Source organism: Ceratotherium simum, chromosome 25 (genome assembly GCF_057802395.1).
Source record: "Ceratotherium simum simum isolate JZ-2026a chromosome 25, ASM5780239v1, whole genome shotgun sequence".
Lineage (NCBI taxonomy): Eukaryota > Metazoa > Chordata > Mammalia > Perissodactyla > Rhinocerotidae > Ceratotherium > Ceratotherium simum.
This window is the reverse complement of record NC_141924.1, coordinates 28,156,956-28,179,560: the sequence shown is the minus strand read 5'-3', so window position 1 is coordinate 28,179,560 and position 22,605 is coordinate 28,156,956.

Below are 22,605 nucleotides of genomic sequence, written 5' to 3'. Positions count from 1 at the left end.
AAAGATGGACGTGCCAGCTCAAACAGCACATTCACCCTTCCTTCACCTTTTTGTTCTATTTAAGTCCTCAATGGATGAGAAGATGCCCACTTGCATTGGTGAGGGCGATCTTCTTTACTCTGTCTACTGATTCAAATGATAATCTAATCCAGACACACCCTCACAAGACCCAGAAATAATGTTGTACCAGCTATCTGGGCATTCCTTAACCCAGTCAAGTTGATACATAAAACTAACCATCACAGGGCTATATTCTCAGCAGATGGAGGACCATGTGGAAAAGGGCGGAGGTGAGAGAATAGACTGTGTTTTGGGAACTGAAAGAGATGCAGTTTGGCTGGAATATTGAGAGTACAGATGGCTGGAGAGGTGAACAGGGCCTAGCCTTGCATGCCATGTGAAAGACTTAGGACTTTATTCCTAAGAAAAATGGAAAACTATTGAAGAGATTTAGGCATGAGGATAAGATGATCATACTGGTGTTTTAGAATGATCATCATCCTGTGTGTATGTGTTTCAGAAAAATCTGTTGAGTGACTTGGAGCATGAGATATGGGATGGGGGACAAGATCGGGAGCAGGATGATCAACAGGTAGCGACTGTAGTCATTCAGGCCAGAGATGGGGGTCCTAGTCCAGGGTCACACCATGAGAGCTGGAGAGAAGTAGACAGATTCAAGAGCTCCTTAAGGCATAGACTGAATCAACAGAACCGTGACATTGATGAAATGTGTGGAATGAGGTAGGGAAGCAGTCAGGGATGGCTCCCGGGTTTCTAGGATGTATGGGTGGGATGCCAGCTCCTGAGCTACAGAACACTGCCGAAGGAGCAGGTTTCAGAGAGATGCTGAGGAGTTCCATTTTGGAAATTGCTGGAAGAGTGTGTGGGACAGCCAAGTGGAGCTGTTCGATACACAATAAGAACCGTGGGTTGGAATCTCAGGAGAGAGATCTGAACAGGTTACGGATTTGGCAAGCGGATGGCGGTTGAAGCCAAGGCTGAAATCATGTCAGCAAGGCCAGCTCCAGCAGTCCTGTCTTCAAAGACGGACTGGAAGTGCCCACTTTTTCTTGGTTTGCACTTGACAGACCATATGCATGTAATCCATTCTCATGTCACTTTATGCTTTTTAAAATAGTCTCCCTAGGACTACTGGATGAGGTATGTAGAGAGATGCAGTGCACTTTTTATATATGTCCAAGGCCACGGAGCACCAAGCAGTGACAGAGCTCTGCTCTGGTTCCTGTCTGTGCTCTGTCTACTACACTGTACTGCCTTTGAGGCCACCCTTCCTGACACTCCCTGAAGAAGACACTCAATTCACTGAAATTCAAGATGACCCATAAAAGACGTCACCTAAGAGAAGCCAAGGGACAGCTTGTCTACCAGGCACAGTGGCTTTTAGCTTCTGCCTCCTCACCCCATCACCCTGTCCTCACTGCAGGACCTCCCACCCTGTGTTGGTCTCAGCACAGTTTCAGACTGCCCCCTCTACCCCCAGCAGGTCTTGAAGGAAGGTCCATGGCTCCGTGGCTCCTAAGTGTCTGGACACTTGGCCATTCACCGTTTGTAAGAGGTGGTCCAGCCAGCCCCCAAAGGCTCAAAGACAGAACCAGACATGATATAATAATGTAGAGAGATATCTGGTAAGTTGGGAATGGGAGGAGGAGGAAGTTCTGCTGATCCAGGAAATCGTACTACGTAGAGAGGAGATAAAAGGAGATCATTTGGGCTTGGGGCTTTGTTTTGTTTTTGTTTCTGAGCAGTGGAATTCATTTTCCAAATGAATTCTTGAATGGGACTCCAATATATAAAATGGTGGAAAAAAAGGAACTGTTCTGATAGAAGCTGGAGTCCTGGGGGCCGAGACAGCCTCCTGGGGGGTGGGGGGGTATGTCCCACCCCATACATACTCACCCAGGGCCGTTGCCAGGGAGCTTTGGGGCTTCTTGGAGCACTTTTGAAAACCAGGAATTTAATCCATGCCCCCAGGGTGGTGGAAGATACAGAAGTATGAACCCCCTTGGGCTTGAATCTAGCCAAGATGCTTATTAGCTGTATGATTTTGGACAAGTTATTTAGGTTTTCTGATCCTCAGATTCATCATCTGTAAAATGGGGGTAATGCGTACAGAATTGCTGTGAGGGTTAAAAGAGAAAAAATATTTAAAGTATTGAGTACTTTGCTCAGCATTTAGTATATTCTCACTAAACGGGAATTATTATTATTATTGTTGTTGTTATCAGTTGCCAAACCATTGGATTTTTTAAGGCAAGCTGGAAATTTGGATTTTTTGTGAGAATCTCCCAATTTTTAACTGTTGGCAAGTAATTAACTTAAAAAAACAACAACTTTGGGTGAGCTAAGTTAAGATGCCCTCCAGCAGTCAGTTTGGGACTACAGGAGTAAATAGTAAATGCAGTTATGCACGGTATGTACTATGTGTGATTAAGCGTGTATGTAGATCCGGGGGACATCGGAGGCTGAATGTTTCTCCAGGGGGAGGGGCAGGAAGTTGAGCAGCTGGGAAGGAGGAGGAGGCCCAGAGCAGTGCTTGGGTTCCTGGGCAGGGGCCTGTGGGTGGGTTGGTAGAGACTGGCTCCTGCTGCCCTGCTGTGGGGTAGATGCGTGTTTCTGGAGGGCACGTTTTCTTCCCTGACCTGCCGAGATGGTACAAGGCTTCACAAAGGGAAGGCTGATCCCAGCACCGCCCATTCATACTCACCTCGGGGGCTGCTGCATGGATCCTGTCTTTATCTGAAATATTGGTATTTTGTTCACCATGGATTTTTTTTTTTTTTTTTTTTTTTAGATTTTATTTATTCATTTTTTTCCCCCCAAAGCCCCAGCAGATAGTTGTATGGCAGAGGTTCACATCCTTCTAGTTGCTGTACGTGGGACTCGGCCTCGCTGCTGACGGAGAAGTGGTGCCTTGGGGCGTGCCGGGATCGAACCCAGCCCGCCAGCATCAGAGCGCGCGCACTTAACCGCTAAGCCACAGAGCCGGCCCTGGATTTTTTTTTTTTTTTTGCATTAATTTTGATTTTTCAAAATATTTCATTAAAATATTACTTCTCTCAGTTACTGAGTTTGGGGATGTCCCCTTAAATTTTGTGCCCAAGACAAGCGCCGCACTTGCCTCTCCAGAGTCCCTGCTCTAAATCCCGGCCTTGAGTCGTGCATAGGTGGATGGTCCGTGTGGCAGGCTGTCTGTCGGAGGCCAGTGCTCATCCTCACAGTCACCCCGCAGAGCAGGTGGGTGCTGGGGAATGCAGACCGATTTTGATTGAAGCCAAAGCAAACAGTCTCTAAGAACAAATCTACCGGAGGAGAGGCGAGGGGGAGCAACACATTCCAAAGGCCAACAGGAACTATTCCAGAAGATTTATTCTTTTGGATTCTTGGCACTTCTTTCTCCTGTTCTCTAGGAAGGAAATGCACGGTCTGAATTCCAGGGATCAACGGTGACTCGTGGACCCCCAAGCTTACAAACAACTTTCCAGCTTTGTTCCATTATGAAAGGCACAGAGATTCGATTAAGAGGAGCCCATCGGTTTGAGGAGAAAACTATTTTCCCTGAAGCATCTCTCAAGCAAGGCTTCCACGAAATTCCAGCACTGTGACTGGAACTGCGTGTGGGGCCCTGCCCTCAGGCTTCCGGGACAGGGCAAGATCTCAGGTAGCCAGGTCTGTCTGGAAGCCATAGGCCTGCAAGCACGTGTCAGTGAGCGCAGCTGGACCTCTGCTCACCCAGGGCAGGCAGAGCCTCCACGGGCACGGTCCCCGCTGTCGGGCAGGAGGCTGCTGGGCAGATACCTGCAGCCTCCCCACTCTGCTCAGACCCTTCATGGGGATGTGCTGCATCCACTCCCAGAAATCCCACCTGCCCTTGAACTGAAGAGCAAGGCCTGGAAGTCTGGCGAAATGCGTGGGCGTTCTAGATGAGCTCAAATGTTTCAGACGTAGAAAAAAGAGACAATAGTTGGAACTTCTCCATGCTCTCCACCCAACTTACGAAATAAAACATTGCTGATACAGTTGAAGCCCCTTAAACACCATTAATGTCCACCCTCAGGAGATAGGATATATAAAAGGTAGCATGTTCTAGAATACTCTACAGCAGGTAAAACGAATGAATCAGCTATATGTGTCATTACAGATAAATTTCAAATACATCGTTGAGCTTGATTCTTTCCATGGATGTTTCCAGGGAAGCTGAAAGTGACTTACTCTCTGAGAGCCCTCAGCTTAGGACGGGGCCCGAGTGTCCTCGGTTTTTCCTCTTGCTTTTCTTCCTCCGTCCTTCCTCCACTCTTGGTTTACATCCTTCCCTGCTCTCCTGCTTTTCTCCTTCTTTGTCTTCCTTTTCTCTTCATGGGAGAAGCCTGGGGTGGGGTGTGGTATGCAGGGAGGGTGTGTGTGTGTGTGTGTGTGTGTGTGTGTGTGTGTGTGTGTGTGTGTGTGTGTGTGTGTGTGTGTGTGTGTGGTGTTGGTGGTGGAAGGGCTTAACACCCAGCTTGTCCCAGACCATCCTGGATGCTGTGCACATGTTACTTCGTGGCCAATCCATTATTATCCCCATTTTAACACTGAGAAAACTGAGGCTCAGAGAGGTTGGAAAATGGGCCGAGGCTCTGTTATAAAAAGCTGAGCTGAGACTTGAGTTCATGTCAGAATCCATACTGGGCTCCTCTCCTTTCCCGCCACACAGCCTGCGCACCCCTCCATCCTTTCCCTCTCTCCTGCCTTTTCTCCCCTTCCCTGTCCAAGAATGGCCCAGATCACCTACTACCACAGTGACCAGTATTATTATTATACTTTCTGTTACATATTTCAAGGATACCGTAGGTTATGGTTTACCAGTTGCTCTCGAGAACAAGATCTTATTTGGTCCTAAGAAGCCCTGTGAGGTAGGTGAGGCCAATATTAAGCCCAGTCTGTAAACGAGAACCAGAGCTCAGAGAGGCTGGAGACATGCTGACGGCCACGTAGCCATAGGCTGCTCTTCTGTCCTGACTCTGAGTCCTGGCTCCTTTGGTTACTCTGCTCCACCAAGAGCTTCCAAAGCCATGAGCCCACTCGAAGTCAGGTGCTGGTCGTTGGGGACATGTAATGCTTATGAAACCAGATTGTGTCCTTAAATTTTGATATCTTGATCATCATGGATTTTTTGACATTAATTTTGATTTTTAAAAATATGATTTGTATTACTTATTTGATGGCTGAGTTTATTTGGTGCCCTTCAGTTTTGCACTGGAGGTGATGCCTCACTCTCCTCACGCTGGACCCAGCCCTGCCTGTCTTGACCTAGTCCCAGGGTTACACGGTGTTTGCTTCTAACGAGGTAAGGATGTACGAGTTAGTTTTGCCACCGTGTTATCGGGTCACCTTTTCCGACCCTTCACCATTAGTTTGGTCCAGAGAGTCTCACCCCCCTGGGCGCCCTTCTGGGAAAACTGATCAGAATGCTGCTGTAGGAGCGGGGGCGGGGGGAGTACGTGGGTCCTGCAGGGACAGTGATGCCTCAGAAGGAGGACACTGACTTTCTTCCCCGGGGCCCTTGCTGTGAGCGGAGGCTCAGTGCTTTGAGCTGGTTAGCATAATGAAGTCTTTTTCTGGGAAAGGGCCGTTCGGAATAAACTTCCATGGATACCTCCTCACACACCCCCATCCCCCCACCCCCGGCTGTTACCCTTTAAGGACATAAGAAGGAACAGCTTGATCAGGGTTTTTCCTAGAAAAGCCCTTAGATGGGCCTGTGATGGAAAACGAAGCTGTTTTTGTTTTCGTTGATTAATCACAGTGTCCTGTTTCCCAAAGAAAATGTGGCCTTGGGTCTTCCACTGAGCGCGGCCACAAAGGAAGGGCTGTCTGCCTGGAGCTTGACAAGGACCCTGAGACTGCGGGGGGACACACGTCGCCCTGGCCTCAAGGACTCGGCTCTTCATTTTTTACCTTCAAGGGAGCTCGGGTTACCCATTTCCTTTGCGTTTTTCTGCCAGTGTGAACAGGAGAAATATTAGCCTTTAAAGATTTCTTTACAGTTCCTTGAAAGCTGGCGGGGTGAAGTCAGCCAGAGAATTATATAACAGCAAAGCTCATTTAAAGCAACAGTGTCTTTCTATAGGGCTGCGGCGTTTCATTTGTCAATTTTTGTTACTCATGATAAAGAAAAAGATACTAATTTTGTGAAGAAAATAGAGGGAACACCCACCCCTTACTTTCTGTTCTTTCGCTGAAGGGACGCAACTCGTAGGGTACTGATTAAAACAGAATACAGGGACTGGCCCGGTGGCGTAGTAGTTATGTTCACGCATTCTGCTTCGGCGGCCCAGGGTTCACAGGTTCGAATCCTGGGCATGGCCCTACACTTTCTTCATCGAGCCATACTGTGGTGGCACCCCACAAACAAAATAGAGGAGGATGGGCATGGATGTTAACTCAGGGCCAATCTTCCTCAAGCAAGAAGAGGAAGATTGGCAACAGACGATAGCTCAGGGCCAATCTTCCTCACCAAAAAAAAACATATATATATATATATATATACACACACACACACAAACCCTCTTTCAAGGAAGACAGAGGAGATCCTATTCATTAAGCTCAGGCAGCCATAGCATACTTAATCTTGTTTGAATTCAGAAGAAAAAAAAATAAAGGAAAAGTTTGCTTTTGTTTGTTTTAATTTAGGAGTCTTGGGAATTTTATAAATATTCAAGTGTTTTCTCCTTTCAAAGGAAGCCAGTCCCTTTGAGGTAGGGAGAGATTCAAGCGTTAGATAATCTATTTGTTACATTGTTTTATGTGGCGCTTGAATACCTCTCAAAGTGCAGACCATGCATTGTCTCAGCTGATCTCCACGCTCCCTCAATTTGCTCTTCTCTTCCTTTCCATAGTAGAGATGAGGAAACTGAGGCCTGAGGATTCTATGACTTGCCTGGCATCACACAGCTCAACTGGAGACGATCTGAGATTCTGTCTCTCTCTGGCATCACCCACAGAGGGCCCCGTCTCCTTTCCTCCACACCAGTGGTTCTCAACCAAGGATGACTTTGCCTTCCAGGGGACATTTGGCAGCGTCTGGAGGTATTTTTGGTTGTCTGGGGGAGGGAGGCTCAGGTGGAGGTGCTACCGGCATCTAGTGGGTGGAAGCCAAGGATGCTGCTAACCATCCTACAATGCACAGACGGCCCCAACAAAGAAGTATCCGGCCCCAGATGTCAATAGTGCTGATGCTGAGAAGCCCTGGTCCACACTGTGCCCTGAGTCAGAGGGAAATTCCAACCTCTGGGAGTTGCCGAGAGCTCCCCTGCCCCGCAACAGGCTTGGCCTCTCTCTCGTGGCTGCCACAATAGGGCAAGCCGCTGTCTAGAATGCCCTTTGGCAGTGGCCAAGTGTCCCCTACTGAGTGTACTGGGGGACATGCACTGCATCAGCCGGAGCTGATGTGTTCTATAATTTATAGTCACAGGGCGCCTGTCTGCATTTAGCAGCAAGCCTGCTGGCAGCCGCCCTGCCAGGGAGGAAGCGAGGCCCACAGCCCCCGCCAGCTGACAGCCCGTGGTATTTGGGGACGGCTGTTGCTCAGAGACACCTGGGAATAGGCTGGGGCGGAGAAGGCGCTGAGCACGCGGTCTCCCCTTCCGACCCATCCGTCAGCAGCCGCCTCTGCCAGAAGATGGCCTATTGAACATTTCCAGGAATAGCACTGCCAAGCCTGTCAACTGCTTTCTTGGAAATACACTCAGTAAGGATGGCGGGCCTCCAGCAGGGCGAGCAGAAAGCCCGGCCTGGACGGCGCCGCTTAGAAGCGGCAGTGCCTGACTGCAGCGAGCCTTGTCTGTGCCTCGGGGAACGGGAGCTACGCTCGCTGGGCTTCGGAGCCCAGCAGCTTCTGGAGGCATTTTGAAATGTCTCAGTGCAGAGGGAGATGGTCACGCCTTTGAGAAGGCCCTAGGCCCTGCCAGCTTCCTGCAGCTCCATGACCTTCACACGCTTGCTGTGTTTGTTCAGACAGCAGCAGACAGGAAGGCCATCGGGCTGGGAGGGGAGGTATTAACTGTCAGCAGTGACTGACCGCTGCATCACCCAGGGAGTGCTGGCCATGCCCCCTTCTCTTGTACGCTTCAGTCCCAAATAGAGCCAAGGGAGCATCAGAAAGGGGGAGTATTTTCTGCCCACCCCTCCCAGCACTCTGAGGATACAGCAAATAAGAGGTAAAGATGTGATATTGAAAGAAAAGCTTGTAATTCAGCCTCCTTCCCCTCCCCCACTGCAGAAGTAACCTCAAGAGGCCTGACAGTCCTGTTGAAATCTGATCACCCTGGGACCCTCTGCTCTCTGAGCTACAGCCTTCTCCAACCTCTGGGCTGGCCTGGTGGTGGCCCGGCTTGGGGATGCCCTAAGAAGGTCAGCTGCCTTCAAAGAAAAGCTCCTTGAAGGTGTAGGCATCATATAAAAGCAAGAGACCAGAAACTCTCTGCTCTCTGGGGGGGGGGGGGGGGGGGGGCAGGGGGGGTGGTCAGGGAATATGTTACTCACCTTTTTAAAATAATTATAAAGTTACAAAGTTTATCACAGAGCAGGTGTGGGCCATCTTTTTATTTCCAAGAGCCACTGACTCACAGGACAAGCATTATTCAAGGCCCACACTGATCTCCAGTTAGCTGGGGTGGGGCTGCCACATACAATATCGGATGCCCAGGCAAATTTAAATTTCAGGAAAACAACAATATCCCAGATGTTATTCACTGTTTATCTGAAATTCAAATTTACCTGAGTGTCATGTGTTTGTATTTGTGAAATCTGGCCACTCTATTTGGGGGATAAATTGACCTAGTTGTTAAGTCAATAACAGGGAACATCAACAAATACTCAGCACCTGTGAAAGACCACGCCAGTGAAGAGAGGAGGAAGGAAGAGAAGGAGGAGGGTAGCAAGGAAGAAGGAAAGAGAGAGAAAGATCAAGAAGAAAGATAGGAGGAGACAAAAATCTAAGTGAAGGAGAAACAGGACGTGCTGAGGAGAGAGAGGAAAACAGAAACATTTCTGAAGGACGGAAGGCACTTGATAAATTATGAGTGTTCCACAGAGCGCCATTTCCCTGGGAAACGCTGTTTCGTTAGCTAACTACTGTTGCCGGATCTTCTGCTGCTCTTTGTTCTGTCTGGTAAAACCCACAGTGGCCACTAGGGAGAAATAAGTCTCCAAGCTATGATGGCAGCATCTAGGTCACTATTACCCTGGGGTCAGGTTGAAACCAAACCTAAGGCTGTATCTAACCCCAAGACCTGTCCCCTCTCCCCACCCCCCCACACCCCCACATTTCTGTCCCCACATTGCTGTCGTTAGTGGATTGTAGATTTCAAAGAATTGGAATCTAAACAATAAAATGGAGCTGGTTGCCACAGTTCTGTGAAACTTTTTTGTTGTTGATGATGATTCAGAAAACCCTTCAGTAGCTTCTTTCGCCTCAGGGTCAAATTGGTGAGGAGCAAGAGTCTTCGTTGGGCGTGTATGCAGACAACGGAGATTTCCTGAATTATTAGTATCCTCATTCTCTGACCCACAGATGGGAGGCCAGGTTGACCTAAACCCAAAGAGAGAAGAAACCTCGGTAGGTTTCCAGGAGGATGAGAGAACCAGGCCTCATAAAGAGAAGCCTGTAGTGGTGGTGAGAAGTGGGGCGCCCCGCCTAGAAGCCCTCCATCACGTGTGCATCCTGAGGCATTGAAGAGGGGCTGCCTCTGTTTACCTGGGCTGCACTATTAGATGTGTAACATCAGAGCAAGGGATTAGGTCTCCCCATAAACTCCGGCGGAGAGCAGAATGTCCCACCATGGTATGACTCTATTCTACACACCTGCTCAGGCTGTGTTGACTTGGGAAATTATCATTATGGTAATAGCCAACATTTATTGAACATCTACTCTGGGCTGGACAGGCAGGAAGCACTTTATATACATTATGCCAACTGACTCTCAACAATTACCTCATGTTGTAGGTATTATTATTATTCACATTGCTATTTCCCTAATTTAAGAGACAGAGAAATCATGACTGCAAAAAGTTAAATTCTTGTCTAAAAGTCAATTGATATGTGAGTGTTGGGGCTGAGATTTGCCCCGGATCTGCCTGACTCCCCGCTCACAATTCATCCTGTCCCTCTCATCAGACTGCAGGGTTCAAATCCCACCTCCATCACTCATTAGCTGTGCGACCTTGGGTAAGTTACTTAATCTTTCTGTGCATCTGTTTCATCATCTATAAAATGGGGATAAAATAGTACCTATCTCATTGAGTTGCTATGAAGAGGAGTTAATGAGTTTGTTAGTGTCAAGCACTTAGAACCCAGTATTTTACTTCTCTTACTTCATCCGAACATCTAACAATTCCATGAAGTAGCTAGTATTGTTATCCTTATTTGTATAGGAGGAAACTGAGGCCCAGAGGGTGATGAACTTATTCAAGGTTAGTAAGTGGGAGAGCTGAGATTCAAACCCAGACAGACTGATCCATAGCCCATACTTGTAGATTCTGCCCCCTATCTGTACACTTTCACGTGTTCGTTTCATAGTTTCTGCCCTGTACCATTGGGATATCGTGCAGGCAGCATTTTTCTATACTGACACCTGTGAACAAAATATGGGATCTTCCTTCAAGCTACCAGACACTTATCCTTCAAAATGGAATTGCTCAGAACACTCCGTTTTTCTGAATTTGCTCTCTATCTCTGCTTGTTGAGAATGACCCTAGTAGTCAGCCAGGCAGGCTAGACTAAGTGATGGTGCAGTAACAAACACGCCCTGAAATCTCCATGGTTTATCACAACGAAGGTTTAGTTCTCCCCCACAGAAGGTCTAAGGAAACCCTCCTCTGTGCACTGACCTTCTGGCTCCACACAGGGTGTCCATGGTGACAGCCAGATGAGAAGGAAGAAGGGGAGGAGACGCTCCTGTCCACTGCCTTGGTCTGGCTTCGGCACACACCTCTCCTCCTCACAGTCTGTCAGGCAGAATAGTCACATGGTCTCAGCCACTGCCACTGCCAGCGAAGAAGTGAGGGGAGCACATGGGTTTTCCCTCCCCAGAGCCCTGGTGGTCTCTACCTCAATGACCACACCCAGACCGTAGCCCCAAGTTAAGAAAAACTGCTAGTTACTTTATTAACCAGGTCATGAGAACCCTTTTCTTCTTTATTATAGCCGTGTATTTATTTGAATTGAAAACTCTTTATTTGTTCATTCAATAAATATTTATTGAGTGTTCTCTCTCTGCCAGGCACTTTCAGGCCCTGGGGATATGTCAGTAAATGAAACCTTACAAAACCGCTGCCTTCATAGAACTAGCATTCCAGTGGGGAATGGGGAAGGTAGATAATTAACCTGAAAAATAAAAAAGCAACATAATACATAAGGTGTTGGTATCTGCGATGGAGAAAGATAAAACAGGGAAGGGGGATCAAGGTGTGAGTGTGCATATTGACGGGGCAATTTTAAATAGGATGGCTAGGGAAGGCCTTCTTGAGAAGGTGACATTTGAGCAGACATCCAAAGAATGCAAGAGAGCTCTGGGGTAAAAACATTCTGAGAAGAGGAAGCAACTGGTGCAAAGGCCCTGAGGCAGGAGTGTCTGGCATGTCAGAGGATGCACTGTGGCTGAGGCAGAGAGTTGTACAAGACAAGATCAGGAAGGTGATGGGGGTGGGGCGTACCAACCCTTGAGGGCCTCTGACCTGTGTAAGGACTTTGCTTTTACTCCTGCTTAAAAACCTCCATTTTCTCCTCATTGCCCTCAGGACCTGGTCCTGCCTCCTCCCCTACATCTCAACACACACACTGTACTTCTCTCAGTTCCCCTACAGCAGAAGTTCTCAAACCTCAGTGGTATCAGGACCACCTGGGGGATTAAAATCAGATTGCTGTGGTCCACCCCCAGAGTCTCTGTGGTGGGGCCTGAGAGTCTGCAGTTCTACCAAGATCCCAGGTGACAATGATGCTTCTGGTCCAGGGACCACACTTTAAGAACCACTGCTCTAGTGGGACAAGCTCCCTCTTGCTTTCTTTTTTCGATAAATTTGACATGTTACAATTTGTAAATTTAAGGTGTCCAGCATGTTACTTTGATACATTTGTATATTGTATTATGACTGCCATTGAAGCACTATTCATCACATTACACTGTTATAGTACAGTATTATTGACTATATTCATTATACTGGGCATTAGATCTCTATGGTTTACTTACTACTTGTCACAAGTTTGTACTCTTAAACACCATCAATCTTATCCCCCCATCCCCTGGTAACCACCATTTTACTTTTTGCTTTTTTACAGGTTTGACTGTTTTAGATTTCACATACAAGTGATATCATACAGTACTGTCTTTCTCTGCTTAGCATAATATGTTGTCACAAATGGCAGGACATCATCCTTTGTCATGGCTGAATAATAATATTCCATTGTGTATATATGTACCACATCTTTTTTATCCATTCATCCATTGATGGGCATTTGGGTTGTTTCCATATCTTGGCTATCGTGAATAATGCTGTTTTCATTTCCTTTGGGTATATACCCAGAAGTGGAATTGCTGGATCATATGGTAGATCTATTTTTAATTTTTTGAGGAACCTCCATATTGTTTTCCATAGTGGTTGGACTAATTTACATTCCTACTAACAGCATCTCAGGGTTCCCTTTTCACCACGTCCTCACCAGCACCTGTCGTCTCTTGTCCTCTTGCTGATGGTCATTCTATCATGTGTGAGGTGCTATCTCATTGTGGTTTTGATCTGCATCTCTCTTGCTTTTGGTCCTTTGCACTTCATCAGGGAAACTTGCCCAGATTCCTTGACAGCACCAGCTACATAATTTTTGAGGCTCAGTGCAAAATGAAAATACAAGGCCCCTTGTCTGAAAAGCAGGAAAAAAAAAAAGCAGTTAAAGGTAAAATATAAAGCTTTTTTGTTGGTGGTGGTGAGGAAGTTTGGCCCTGAGCTAATATCTGTGCCCATCTTCCTCCAGTTTTTTGTATGTGGGATGCCGCCGCAGCATGGCCTGATGAGCAGTGTGTAGGTCCACGCCCGGGATCTAAACCTGCAAACCCCACGCCACCAAAGCAGAGCACACGAACTTAACCACTACACCATCAGGCCAGCACCTATAAAGCTTTTTTTAAAAAAACGTTTTATTGTTTATAAAATGTAATGAGTAATAGTGATACATGAGTAACAGTACAAATTTTTTAATGGCCGAAACATATTTTTAATGTCATACTTTTATATTATACAATAAATAATACTGATTAATATGATATCAAGATTTTTCTGGGGGCCGGCCCAGTGGCGTAGTGATTAAGTTTGCATGCTCTACTTTGACGGCCTAGGGTTCACAGGTTTGGATCCCAGGCGCAGACCGATGCACAGCTCATCAAGCCATACTGTGGCAGGCATCCCACATATGAAATAGAGGAAGATGAGCACAAATATTAGCTCAGAGTCAATCTTCCTCAGCAAAAAGAGGAAGATTGGCAACAGATGTTAGCTCAGGGCCAATCTTCCTCACCAAAAAAAAAAAAAAAAGATTTTTCTGGTTTGCTTTCCTGCATATTCATTCATTAGGTCATAAAAATTTGTACTTTTAGCAACTTAATTTTCAAATGATATAATTGAAAGCAATGTCAGTTGGCAAATGCAGGATCACAAATACTTTTTGATAAGTTTAATTTCGACAATTAAAATCTACTGATGCAACTGTTATTGGAGTAAGAGTATTTTGTAGACTGTGATAACATTGAGATACATTTCTGATAAATTATTTTCAAATATAAATTTTAGTACATCTAGAGGTGATGATTCCTGTGGCACTATTTTCTAAAAAAAGAGTTAACCCTTTATACAAGTCAGTTTCATGTAATTCTGAATTTAATATGTGAATTTGTATTATTTATAAATAATAAAATAAATCAATACTACTTATATAGTATTTATATTATTTAAATCATGTTAATTATGATTTTTATATACAAATTTAATATTTTAATATTAATTTAATTAATTAATTTTAATATTAATTAATATTAATCCTCTGACAGTTCCTGCAACTAGTGGAAGTCATTGCACAAGAAACCATAAGTGGCTTCATGATTTTTATATAATTCAAAATGCCTTCTTATGCATTCTATCACTGTATCTTCAAATACAAGGAAAATTAATTTTAAAATTGTCTTCCTTGCTAATTGTTGGTTTATCTGAAACTTTGTATGAAGGTAGTGTTCTATTCTGTCAAATAGGACAATCTTTAAATTTAATTTCTATTTCTAGGCCAATGGATATTTGGTTTGCAAGACTGCAACAGTTTTCAAAACCAGAAATTCTAAATTCTTTGAAGAATTATAATAACTCCTTGATATGCTTTATTGCAATGTCAATGTGTATAACCCTTATTTTATAATAATTTACTGACACAGTTTACTACCTGAGTGCCAGCAGTTCCTGTTCTAGAGCTCAGACTAGAGAGTTAACGTTTATGCAGAGGCCACGGGGACAGGCTCTGGAGACCACAGGGACAGGCTCTGGAGACAGACAGGCAAGCCAATGTCCCACCACGGTCCCAGCACTGCCCCTCAGTGGAACCGCTTCTCTGTCACAGCTAGCTGCCTCTGCTGCCACCACCACTGCATCTGCTGCTGCTGCTGCTGTCAACCAAATCTGAGCCCAGGGCCCAGGCAGGGCTGCCCCTCTGAGCCCCGTGGGGCTCTGGACAGCCCCGGGGGTGCACATGCTCACCAGATGGCCAGGCCAGCTGCTCGGCACTGCCCACTGCCATGCCTGTAGACTTGAGTCTGCACGTGTGTGCACTAACGCCTGACATAGCTCCTCTGCTCACATGCATGCTCCATTGTCCCTTCTCACTTCACAAGCTCAAAGATAAAATTATTAAGAATCTCAACATGCTGACAACAAAGCATTAAACCAAGCATGTTGTCCCTTCTGAGTGGGCCCTGCGTGTCTACACAGGTTTAATACCCACGAAGCTGATCCTGCTCTTGGACTAAGTGACTTACCCTGGCTTTGCCCATGGAGTATGTTGTATTATATTCTTCTCTAACAGTGTATCATACTAAATTATTTAATGTCTGTTTTCCCCACTAGACGAGGGTCAGCCATCTATGGCCCATTGGCTGAATCCAGCCTGCTGTTTGTTTTTGTGATTAAGTTTTACTGGAACACATTGATACCCACTTGTTTACGTATTGTCTATGGCTGCTTTCGTATTACAACGGCAGATTTGAGTAATGCAACAAGGAATGTTTGGCCCACAAAGCCTAAAACATGTGCTCTCTGGTCCTTTATAGACGTTTGCTGATGCCTACACTAGACCGTAAGATCCCTGAAGGCAGGAGTCACGTCTGTCTAGCACAGTGCCTGGCATACAGAAAATGCTCAGTCAACACTTGTTGAAAAAAAGAATGAAAGGAAAGAAGGAAAACATGAAGAGCCTAGCATTTTTGTAAGTAAGTATTTTATCTAAAAGAAAATCATGTAAATTTTATGTTTGACTTCATTTTTTGGTTTTCATATAAAAATTGTTTAAAATTACTTACCACACTGTGAAATTGACTCTCCAGGGAAATGTGAGGTGTTTGTCTTGTGGCTTGGCATACCCCCGGCACACTGCTACACACCCCAGTCTGAAGAAGCACAGACATTGAATATATTTCATTCATCATTCAATAAATATTTATTGAGCAAAGCACAGTGCTAGGCATTATGACAGGGGTGACAATAATTCACACTTGTGTCTTACCCAATAGACACTATAGACTAAAGGAGAAAAGATTTGCAAATATATATTATATACAAACGCAAATATGTAACTATATGATAAAAAGTGTTAAGTGCAGAGGGAAATTTCTGGATCAAGTGCTATGGGCTTTCGGAGTCAGGACTCATTTCTTTTGGCTGTGAAATCAGCAGAGGCTTCTCGCCATCATTCTGTTTGGTCTGAGATCCAATCCCTGTCCTTTTTCTGCTTTGCTCTGCACCACAAGGAGCTGACTTCTGCAAACTACATTTCCCTGGCTGCCCTGCCAACTGGCTCCAGCTAGATTCCCTCAGAGGAGGCCACGGAGAAAGACTGGAGGGCTGGAAGCAAGGAAGAGCCTGGGTATTTCTCCCCTCTCTCTGAGCCTCAGCTCTCTCTCTTGTACAATGGAAAAACCAATAGTATGTTTTCATGAGAATTAAATGAAATAAAGCATGCAAAATACTTAGCACAATACCTGACATATATACTAAGCATCCAAAGAATAGAGCTATTATTGCTTTTAGCCTTGCTTAGGTGAGTGGGAAAGAGTGGGGTGATTGATTGGTGATGCCTGCTAAGAGTGAAGGGTGGAAGGGTAGTGCTATGTAAGGTGAATACTTACCAACCCTCATGTCTTGAAGCCTATCGTGGAGATAGAATTGATAGGAGTTGGCAAATGGATTGGCAGACTCTAGTAAGATACAGGGAGAAATCAAAGAACCGGGATGGTGATACCAAAAGTAGATAGAGGCAACCCATGAGAAAGAGCAGGTTTGGAAGAGAAGATTATGAATTCATTTTTAAATGACGGTGTTGGGCTTTTTCCAGTTGCAAAAAAAAACAAAAGCAATGCTACACGTGAGGACACCTCAAGAGACGGGGTTGTTTGAGAGAGAGACACATATGTGCAGTGAGTTAGCAAAGAAAGCCATCTCAGCGGCTGCACATTCAGGTCTCATGGAGAATTGGAAAACTATGCTGGAAACCATAGCAACTCCAGTTACCGGAGTCTGGTCTCCTCTGAAGAGGAGGAACCCTTGTTCTTTATTCGGCAATTCTTCCCTGCTGAAGACTCCCTCTGTTTCTGCTTCTCTCTTTCCAGTTTTCCTGCCCCTGTTTCTGTGGTTATATTCTCTGTGTCTTGCATTCAAGATGATCCAACTGGACATTTACCATCTAATATGAAGCTTCCCAACTGGGCTGCGTTCTCAGCTTAGACCACCTCCCAGTCTCCTTAGGTCTGGCCCTTATCGAATGCCTTTGGCTCAGCATAGAAGTTGTGGCTGGCGTAGCAGAGTCACCTGATGCAAAGTGTCAAGGCCCACCTTTCTCAGAAGGAGCAGAGTAACTGGCTCTGAAACCAGTAGTTTTCATGGCCAGTCTGGTGTAGACATGAAGAATGAGTTGGAGATGTCAGTGAGATCTCCATGAAGCTGAAAAGGTAAGATTGAGTTGTGGTTGAGAGATCATTGAGGATACGCAATTACTTCTGATATTATACGTCTCATGAATTTGATCATACCGGATCAAAATCTGTCCAAGGTTTAGGGCAAAGAAGTCAGAAATTATTTATGAAAAAGACAGTTCTTTTAATGGAACCCAAAAGTTGGACAATTTGTAGAGGGAGGGATTTTCTTACTGTCCTGTATAGGGACTTTATAAATTTCTTAGAGGAATATCTTAGAAATTGGCTTGGAAGTGTGGGTGTAGTAAGGTTAGGGTTTTCTCACTGCTTTGAGAGTAAAATATTCTACAGCTCAGGAAGACAAACAAAATGACCCAGCCTTCTGTGACTCTTCCCAGACCTCTTCAAATCTAAGACATCCATCACACTGTTGAAACTCAAGGGACCCAGAGCTTGCAACACACATATTCCATGGATAAGGTGATAGAAGCTCACTTATATGAGTTTCTTTGAAAACAAAGAGAGGAAGAAAAAAAGAGAAGAAAAAGAGAGAGAAGAAAAGAAAATTAAAAGAAAAACCCAATGTTTTGAAAATCTATTATGGATGGAGACAGATGGTGCTGTAAGGGAACAGGTGGATGCTTGCTTTTAAAATCCTAAGTGAGGACAAACAGTACAATCCTTTATGCAGCTATACCCAAGAGGCGGTATATATGCTTTTCTTTAATCCTTAACAGAGAAGCACCCAACGCACAAAGTCTTTTCTTAGAATAATTTAAATTAAAAATAATGCATTTCACAGACACTATTGCAGAAGTGGAAAATTTTAAATGAAAGAAAAATTGCCAGTATCCTGTCCTCTAACCATACTCCCTTATTACATAAGTACTTTTATCATTCTTAGCCACATGCACATGTAATTGGTATGTAATTGTCATCAGAAGTCTTGGGCTCACCACGCAGACCTTCTGGGTCCGAGTGCCAACTCCAGCAGTTGGCATCTGTATGACTTGGCAAGTTCCTTAAACTCTCTGGGCCTCGGTTTTCTCATCTGAGCAGTGGGGATAATGATAGTACTTACCTGAGGATTACATGAGACACTTCTTTAGAGCACCTAGTTCAATGCCTGGCACACACTTAGTCAATTGTAACTGTTGTGATTATCCATCATTAAAACAAGGCAGCTCTGAAGTCTCAGGCTGGCTGGGGCAGGAGGGTTAGCAGTTGAAGTCCATGTTTGCCTCCCCATTCTTTCCCTTTCCTGCAACGATGTGATCCTGGGTCTCCTTTCTCGCTGCCCCAGCCCCCACCCAATCCAAGGTGAAAGAAGTAACAGATGTTGTCAAGCGAGCACCCAGTATGTGCTGGAAGGACCCATGCTAGGACTTGGGAAAACAAAACAACGATCCTAGCTGGTCCCATAGAGAGGTTGCCGTGCTCCAGTGTTGTGCCAAGTGCTTCACAGGCATAACCTGAACCAGTGCCCTACAAGGTGGCCATGATGATTTTCACACAGTTGAGGAATCTGTTTCTCAAGAAGAGTACTGTTATGGGCTGAAGAGCATCTCCCCGAAATTCATATGTTGAAGCCCTAAACCCCAGTATCTTCTAATATGACTGTATTTAGAGATAAGGCCTTTAGAGAGGTGATTAAGTTAAAATGAGGCTATTAGGTTGGGCCCTAATCCAATCTGACTGGTGTCCTTATAAGAAGAGGAAATCAGGATACCAGGGATGCACACACCAGAGGAAAGGCCGGGTGAGGACACAGCAAGAGCCAAGGAGAGAGGCCTTAGAGGAAACCAAACCAGCTGACACCTTGATGTTGGACTTCCAGCTTCCAGAACCATGAGAAAATCAATATCTGTTGTTTAAGCCCCCCAGTCTGTGATATTTTGCCATAGAAGCCCTAGCAGATTAATAGTTACATAACTTTTAAAAGCTGAGGAGTATTCAGCCCTAAAAAGGAAGGAAATTCTGACACATGCTACAACACAGATGACCCATGAAGACATTATGCTAAGTGAATTAAACCAGTCACAAACGGACAAATGCCCTGTGATTCCACTCAGATGAGGTATCTAGAGTAATCAAAGTCATAGAGACAGAAAATAAAATGGTGGTGGCCAGGGGCTGGGGGAGCGAGGAAAGGGGAGTTATTGTTTCATGGGCATAGAGTTTCACTTTTGCAAGATGAAAACAGTTCTGGAGACGGATGGCGGTGATGGTTGCACAACAACGGGAATGTACCTAACACCACCAAACTGTACACTTAAAAATGGTTAAAATGGTAAATTTTATGACATGTATATTTTATACAACAAAGAATTAATTAAAAAAAAAAGCTTGGGGGGCTGCCATTCTTCATAAAGTTCAGTCTCCCTGAAATCTTGGCTTATTACTTTTGGAGGGATGAAGGAAGGGAGTTTGAGGACGAGGAGGGAGTGGGGGAAGGAGAGGCAGACTCAGGGCTGGGGAAGGCCTGTTTACTTTTGCTCTTCTGTCAGAATATTTGCCTGCATATCCATATGAACACTTCCCAGCCCCACCTGCTATTGAGTGCCGAAATCATAATGCGTGCACGTGATGCTTGCCTTTGTCAATAATGATGACAGAGGAGAATACGACTTCCAAATGTGAGGCCTGAGATTTTTTTTTCTTTTAATGCCTCCTTCCCCTTCTTGTTTCCCAAAGTCTCCTGTGCCTGCTCTTTAACACGCACGGAAAGAAAACATTTCCTCAGTGGTGGTCAAAGCACTTTCCAAATTCTTCCACAGCAACAACAAATCAGAACAGCCTCTCCTCACGGCTACCTCAGATTTGCTGCCAAACCTAAGACCCGAGGGGTTTGGGCCCTCAATATCTGCCCACTCTTTTGGCTTGAATTAACCAATATGGCCCTAGCCGGGGGACCCCAAGGCACTCCACCCTTGGACACTAAGAAAGGCACATGCCCCAGGTTCTGTCTCTCTCTCTCAGTCTGTGCTCTGCCTTGATCTCCCAGTGTGACCCCTCGAGGTGCGCCGTGTACTTCTCCAGGACCTGTGAGTAATGAGTCTCTCTATTTCAATTCCTCTTGTGCTCTGTTGTTGAACCTCGGCTCACCACCCAAAACCCTGTGCTCCACTTAACAAAGGTTAATTCAACAAAGTCGTAGCACACTGACAAACCCAAACTGAGAGACATTCTACAACATAACTGGCCTTGAAATTTTCAAAAATGTCAGGGTTGCAAAAGACGAGGAAAGACTTGGGAACTATTCCAGACTGTAGGAGACAAAAGAGACAGACAACCGACTGTACCTCAGTTCTGGACTGCATCGTTTTGCTGTAAAGGACACAACTGGCCTAACTCAGCAGGGTCCGAGGTTTAGACCGTAGTGGTCTATCAGTGTGTATCTCCTGATGTAGATGGTTGAACTGTGGTTCTACAGGACCATGTCCTCGATTGTAGGAATTGCACATTAAAGTGTTCAGGAGTGGTGGGCCATCAGATGGGCAACTTACTATCAAATGTTTTAGGAAAAAATAATTATTTGTACTGTCCGACAACCTTTCTGTAAGTGTAATTTTGCTTCAAAAGAAAATAAAGAGGAAAGGAAGTAGTGTCTTGTTTGGTTGGGAGGGAGGCCATGGTCACCTAGAGCTTTTTGTCAGGTGGTTTCAGGTACAAGCTTGAGATCTTTCTTGAACTTGAATCACCTCTTGGAGTCTTCCTGGTGAGTTGGTGAGGCCCACGAGATTCGGGCGGCTTGCTGGACTGTGAGCATGCCGTCCGTGTTTTATGTCTCCTGCTCTTCTGTCCCTTTCTCATGGTTTTCCCGTTAGACTCCTCACCCTCTCAAACATTTTTCTTCCTTTAAACAAGCAAACAAACAAAGGATATAACTTCACAGAACAAATGATAAGGTGTTAATTTGTTATTTAGAAATCTGAGAAATGAATGCTCTGATACTGAATTTTTATTTTAAATTTTCTCTTTTTTTCCCCCAATCTGGAAAAAAAAAATCTTTAAAGGACTCACTGATACATATAGGCTAAAATTGGTTTTCAGATATTTCTTCTAGTCCAAAAAAATTAAAAAGTCACTTAAATGCTATTAAACTTGATTTAAAAAAATTTTTTTTTAAAGAGGGATCTAGGTGGAAAGTGCCGGAGGCTATCGGATGAACAAGTTTGTCTATAATCTTACTGCTCAGGTAGAAAGACTCATGATGATTTGATGTGTAAGCTTGCAGTTGTGTGTGTGTTTAGAAACTTATTTTTTTACTGAAAATCACACTATACTGTTTATGATCTCACCTACTTAACTTCCATAAGTTAATATCCTTAAATATCTTTCCATAAAATCATTCTTAAAGGTTAGCTAGTAAGTATCCCATTGGGAATGAATCTTAATTTAGTTTACTAACCCCAGCTGGAGTTGGATTTGACCTTCCTTGGTCCACCCTCCATGCTTCAGAGTTTTTTCTCATACTGTGCCTCAGTGTGAAAGATAAAAAGGGAAGACTTGCAGGGTCTTTCTGGGAGGACTTGTATTGTTTCCTACTTTCCCATGAACAGAATTGGGCTATGAGGAGGAAGTTTTGAGGAGTGATTAAGGTTATACTCCTGAATAGATGAGCTGGGTTGTAATCCTGATTCTCCTGTTACCAGCTATGTGAGCTTGGGCATGTTACCTAACATCTCTGTGCCTCAGTTTCCTCATCTGTAAGATGGGAGTGAAATGAATAGAACCCATCTCACAGGATTATTGAAGAATTAATAAGCTGTAAGAAGCTGGTACATGGTAAGTACACATTGGCGTTGGCCATCGTTAATACTATGAATAAATGTAAGAGGCAACTTTGGAGGTCTGCAGAAGGCTAGAAAGACACCAAGTGGGGCAAGCTCCTCCCCAGGAAGGGAAATAGTCCTCTGTGTTGGTGGCGAGCAGTAATTATGATGGAAAAAACATTTTCCAAGGTCTGGAGCTGACGTGTACTCCTTGTGACATTTTAATCCCTGAGTAATAGATTCCATTGCCTGCAAAGCTGTGATTTTTAAGTTTATTGCTTTTTCCTCTTCTCTCTCAAACCTGGATTCCTCTTCTCGGCTCCAGCCTGTCTCCAGCAACCATGTATTGTTTCTGGACGGTCCCCATTCCGGAGCCAGGTTCTTTATGCCACTCAGACAAGGAAGCCTGAAGCCCCAGCAAGATGTACTGCTCTCCCTGGGGAAAGTGGAGAGGACCTACTGTGTGCTCCCTCCGTCACATCATCTTTCACGCTCGCAGCAACCCTGCAAGGCTGATACTGAGTTGATCTCCATTTTAGGGTGTAGCAGAGGGGTTCCACACATGGGCTTCAGAGTCAGCGTGCCCAGGTCTGGTTTTGTGACTCACGCACTCACTG